The 6,158-nt window shown below is 39.3% G+C and overlaps 1 long non-coding RNA gene across 1 annotated transcript; it reads left to right on the forward strand.

Moving 5' to 3' along the window:
- Positions 1 to 3,951: 3,951 nt before the first annotated feature.
- Positions 3,952 to 4,532, forward strand: LOC105353643 (uncharacterized). The gene is made up of 2 exons (XR_908369.4): positions 3,952 to 4,287; positions 4,432 to 4,532. It is a non-coding gene; the product is annotated as an uncharacterized LOC105353643 (long non-coding RNA).
- The last annotated feature ends 1,626 nt before the right edge of the window (positions 4,533 to 6,158 follow it).

A 6,158-nucleotide genomic window follows, 5' to 3' on the forward strand; every position in this document is an offset into this window, starting at 1 on the left:
CAAGATGACACAAAAAACAACAAAAAGACACAAACAACAACTAAATGACATTAACAAAAACAAGATGACAAACAACAACAAAATCACATAAACAACAAGATGACAAACAACAACAAGATGACATAAACAACAGCAAAATGAAATAAACAACAAGATGAAATAAACAACAACATGACACAAACAACAAGTTGACACAAACAACAACAAAAAGACATAAACAACAGCAAAATGAAATAAACAACAACAAGATGACACAAAAAACAACAAAAGGACACAAACAACAACAAGGAGCCTGTTGCACAAAAGTAGAATTAAGACATCCGGGATAAATGACTGAGCTGAACTCAATGAATCCACAACATGTCCAGGCTTAATCGGTGCACAAAGACCAAGCCAGGATGAGCAGACACGGATTCATCAAGCCAGGTGTAACCAATCCTGGATGGGTGCGCGCTCACGGCTCACTCAAACAGACCCCGCCGAAGATCACAGATAAACTGATTTACCATGGCAACTAGAGCCGCGTACTTTTCCCCGTCGGAAGCACAAATCCTCATGGAGGCATACGAGGAGGTAAAAGATATAATTAAGAAGAAAGGCAACACCACCACAGTGATAAAGCACACTCAAGATTTTTTTAAATTAAATTACCAGCCAATTAATTTTATGAAAATGTAAGTTGTCATTTCAACCAGAAAATGTTATGTTTGTAAATCTTATGTGAATGAATCATGTCGATCGTACATAAAAATAATCCATTTAAAAGTTACTAATTTCAATCATGTTGATCCAACATGATACCGTTAAATTGGATACATTAGTAATCGCAAGGAATTGTGGGATTCCATTTTCTTTGTCTATCTGGGCAGATTGGGGTCTAAGTGTGAGTTTTTGTCCATGGGTTTTATTGTCTAGCTGTTTTACTCTGTTTTAACTAGTGATTTAAACTGATATGTTTATTTTTTTCTGCACCATGAGTTAGAGTGTGGGAGAGGATGATGAACAAACCCCTTGTGCAGTAAACTGTTCATGTAACTTAAAACAGAATTCGCGTTATTTGAGCTCCTGTCCTGTGATGTGGGACATTACTGCGTATTTAATGTCTTTGATGTGAAAATTAAAAGACCCATTGGAAAACATTATCAATGTCAGATGTATAAATAACATTAAAGCAAAAAATTAAGTTATATCAACATAAATTGTGTTAGGTAGTCATACAAATTTAAGTTGAATAAACTTAATTTAATGAGGTGTGACCAATTGAAGTGATTAAATTTAGTTGGATCCACTTTTATCTTTTGAGAGTGAGCAACAATATTAATTTAAAGTTGGGTCCAACTGCAGTATTTAGATTGAATCAACTTAAATTTATTAGTTTGAACCTAAGTACATTAAGTAGGACCAATATGATTCATTTTTGTTCAAGTAACGCTGTCTAATCATGTGGAAATCATTTCCATCATTTTTTTATGTTCATTCAAAGTGAACGTTTTTTGAGTGTAGTTTACCTGCTTTGTTTTGTCCTTATTCAATAAAGGAACATAATGTTACACATTGTGTTTTCATATTTTAATGGAATGTGTATTATTTTATATGACAGAGTACTAGGCCCCACTGAGGAAAAAAGGATAAAGTCATAAATTTATGGGACTGGTTCTTTCTGCAGAAAAGCAACATATTCCTTTTACAGTTCTGATAGTTATGACAATGTGATACTTCATATTCTGGCACATCAGCATGTCTTCGTTTATGAAACCATACTGAGGTACAATTTCACGAAATGCCCCACATCTGTCATTTTAACAACTGTCCTCCTTTAAAACAACTGGTTACAATATTATGACTTGTCTTTTTTTCCCTCTGTGGCCCTAATATTCTATCATGTTACATATAGCCTTATAGTCTATGGGAAACTGTAAATTATCTAATGATAGCAACATCATCTAAAACTCATTATTTATCCAACATGATTGAAATTAATGATCACGAACGTTTAAATAATGACAGCGGGTCTAGTTATATGTGATAACAATGTATAGTGAGCAGTGAAATAACTATTGGTTTCCATTTGTGGCGACTGCTGACTGACATTAGGGATGAGATTAAATAGATCCTGGAAGTTAGCCTGGTCCGGAGCAGGCTAGCTCCACAGAATAAATCTCCTTGGTAACTTATACCATAACATATCCTCCTGCCCCCTATCCAGCTTTAGTGCAACCGGATTGGGGATCAATTGAGCCAGGATCACCAAGATATCCTGGCTTAATCCCTTATCCTACTTTTGTGCAACAGGCCCAAGGTGACAGAAACAACAACAAGATGGCACAAACAACAACATAAAAGTAACATAAAAGTAAAAAACCTGACAGCATTGAGATCAAAAGATATAAAATAAAGAAAGATGATTTAATAATTAGAAATAAGGAGATTGGTGTTGTTAAAGAAACTTAAGGAAAAGCATCAGATGAAGCCGTTCAGAGAAGATGAGCGCGTTCACAGTGACCCGTTTCCTGGTAGTCAGCCTGTCGTTATGTGACAAACATGAAACATATCTGAACAGTTTCATCGTCTGTAGTTCCCTGTTGGGTTTTGCTGCTGCTGTGATGTTCTGGAGGGACGAATACATCCTCTATACAGTCACCTTACTGCGACAGCTGTCACTGTTGGATGGCAGAGAAAAAAAGAAGCCAAAAAAGGCCTGAAAGTGGCTCTTTTGTTAGACCCCCCCCCCCCCCCGTACTCAGGCCTGCTGACGCGGCGGACTTTCAGAGATGAGTTTGTGTCGACTCAGCACTGTTCAAACGTTTGTGTTGTTTTCTTGTCCTGTTTTGGTAGTTTTTGTCCTCGTGAACACAAAACTCAAATGAAACTCAGGAACATGTAACCTTTAGAAACACCGACTTCCGGGTTATCAGCCCGCTGCACTCACTCCATCTGCCCCCCTCCGTGCATGTGGTCAGCTGGGTTCCTGACAAAGGCCCGTTCTTGAATACATCCTGACGCTCCATGAGTGGAAACCTTAACGTAACAAACTTCAGCTGGGGAGGATCTGAGGCAAACTGTAAAAGACTGTGAGGAGAAGAAGTGCTGCGTTCAGGTGCTGCAATCTCAACCAGATAATCCAAATTTAAAGGACACAAACGCGTCAGGAGAAAATGACCAGGGGGGTATTCCAGAAAGCAAGTTATGCTAGTTACCACGGTAAGTTTGAGTCTAAAGAAGCGGATAACCTCAGCATTCTGTTCCAAAAACAGAGGTATGTTTCAGGGTATGCTTAGTTGCCATAACAACTCATGCTGTGAACATAACCAGGGGGGTATGCACGTTTAAACTAGCCTGACTTTAACCCTGAACTCTGGCTGAAATCCTCCTGAACTTGCTTACTCTGGGTATGTCGGTTCCTAAAGACCGGATATGAGTTAGTGTAATTACGCTCCACTTGGTAACCCTGGGTTAATGCACGTGCACAGAAGGTACATAAAGACATTCTCAATGGATCACTGATTTATGGAGTCACCATGGAAACCCGTGGAGAAAAAAAGAGAGCGCTAAACTTCAGTGAGGTGGAGTCTGAGATTTTAATGACGGCGTATGAAGATTATACATCCATCAAAAAAGTAACACGGCTGCATCATCAGCAAAAGAAAGAGTTTCTGCTTGTAGTAGAAGAACAAAGTAAACACACGAGTTTCTGATCTTATTTCCATTTGCATTATGATATGTGTAACGGGGTGATTCTTTTTTCCTACCTTTACAATTTGGTTTTTTAAATCTTTTTTGTTTTATTGATCCTGGTTGTGCAACCTAAAACTCCAAGGGCCCTTGAATGGCTCATGGCAAATCTGGTGATGAGTCACAGGTGTGTGTGATCAAGGTGGGTTGGAGTTTTGATCCTTTAAAAAGGATGAACAGCTGGACTTGGAGCGGAAAAAAGAGGCGCACTACAAGAGCTGCACAAGCAGTGTTGGAATACCAGCGATGGGAGCCACACGTGTGGTGTTTAGCAGCAGCAGCAGCAGCAGCAGCAGCAGCAGCAGCAGCAGCAGCAGCAGCAGCAGCAGCAGCAGCAGCAGCAGCAGCAGCAGCAGCAGCAGCAGCAGCAGCAGCAGCGGTTGTGGTGCTTGAAGCATGCCAGCCCCAGGAATTGGACATTGTAGAGTCTGGGCTCGGCCACATGACCAGGGACAGCAAAGTGGAACCAGTGGAGCATGGAACTGGAAAGTGGAGAGGGGACGCGACGAACAACAGCAGAGGGGTGTGGTTGCGACCCACCCCTCTTTCAGATAAGTAATTTACCCTCTCAGTTCAAATCCAAGTCAGCCCAAGATGAGATGTTTTCTGAACCCCTTCTAGTGGATTTTATTGCATGGGTTTTTACTGTTTCATACTGGGTTTTATTTGGTTCTGTGTGTTTTTTATTTTATTTATTAGATGGGGTTTGGACTGCATGCTCCTCTAATCATCCTGGAGCATTTGGACTGCTGGAGGCCGGACACTATAGGACTGGACACAATAAACATTTTGAAAACTTGCATCTGGTTGTTCAGCTCCTTACACAGAATCTGATCCACTAGAATCTACCTGTGTCACATATGTATATCTCTATATCTATCTATATTTAAATATATAACTTATCCAACATAAATGAATTACTTCAATTGGTAACAAGTAATTGAGTTAAATTTATTCAACCTAATTTCTTACGTCTATAAAACTCAATAATTGTTTATACAACTCAAAATTACATATTTATTTAACTAAATGTCACATTACTCCAATTCAATTAATATTTTTTCCATCTTAATGACTTACAATTTTTGAACTCTCGTATGTCTAAGTTTGAGCCGGCAGATATTCTCATTTTATAATAATAAAAAGAATAAATCAATATGTGATTTGTGCATACATTCATTTAGGCCAGGTAAGACCAGGTTATGTTCAGAGCATGAGTTGCTATGGCAACTTGACCTACCCTGAAACATACCTCCATGTCTGGAACCGAAAGCTGAGGTTATCAACTTCCTTAGCCTCAAACTTACCGTGGGAGCTAGCAGAACCTGCTTTCTGGAACACCCCCCAGGTCTGGAGCAGGTTTAGTTGAAGGTTAGTTTGTTTTCAGAGAGGTGAAGCAGCATGGCGTGTCCATTTGAAGATGATTTAGTGGATGAAGAAGCTCAGATAATACTTTTTCCACCATGAGAGGGTGAAAAGACCACATATGGATGTTGGAAAGAGAAACTTTTTTACACTGATCTAACTTAATTATTTGCTTCAGTTAAGATAAATATTTTTTTAAGTTAAGTCTGCTTAAAAAGAACACAGTTATCAGACATTTATTTTACTTTCATTCAAATTAATTCAATTAAGTAGGTGTAACTTTGGTGCTGCTGTTAGATCGGCACCACAAGGGATTGTGGGATACCATTCCCTCTGCCTGTCTGGGCGGATTTGGGTTTAAGTGTGGCTTTTTGACCAAATGTGTTTAGTTGTTTTACTGTGTTTTGCTGAGTTATTTGTTCTGTTATGTTTAATTCTTTCTGCACCATGAGTGAGAGGAGGTTGAGTTTATTTAGCACCTCTAGTGCATCAGCATGGAATATGAACTGAAGATACAGTCAGAGTGATGTTAATTAAATGCATGGTATAGATGTTAAATCCACACTCAATCATGTATTTTATTGTAATAAAAATGAGAATATCTGCAGGTTCGAACTTAGACATATGAGAGTTCCAGAAGTACAATAAATTAAGATGGAAAAACGTGTAACCCTTGTGCTATCCTAGGCACTTTAACATTGGGAGTTGGGTCATCTAGACCCACTAGACAGTGCTCTGAACCTTTTTTCTTCAATGATTTGTGATCTTCACTGGTGTCCATGGATTACATGAAATCTTTCCACCTTTATCCACCTTTGTCATGGTAGGGAGAACACCTCAATGGAAGGGGGGGGGGGGTCATCCCCATATCCTGAAGCATATGGGGAGCCAATGCAGGAATTTTAAAATTGGGGTGACGTGAGCTCGCCTCCTGGTCTTGGTGAGAACTCGAGTTCTGGAGAGGTTCCTAGGTCCTAGTTCCAAAGGTTTTTAATGTTGGCTTTTGGAAGACCAGCAAGCAGGGCGTTACAATAATCAATTGTACTCACGATGAAAGCATG

The sequence above is a fragment of the Oryzias latipes genome, chromosome 7, assembly GCF_053564925.1.
Source record: "Oryzias latipes strain Hd-rR chromosome 7, Olatipes_Hd-rR_3.1".
NCBI classification, from domain to species: Eukaryota; Metazoa; Chordata; class Actinopteri; order Beloniformes; family Adrianichthyidae; genus Oryzias; species Oryzias latipes.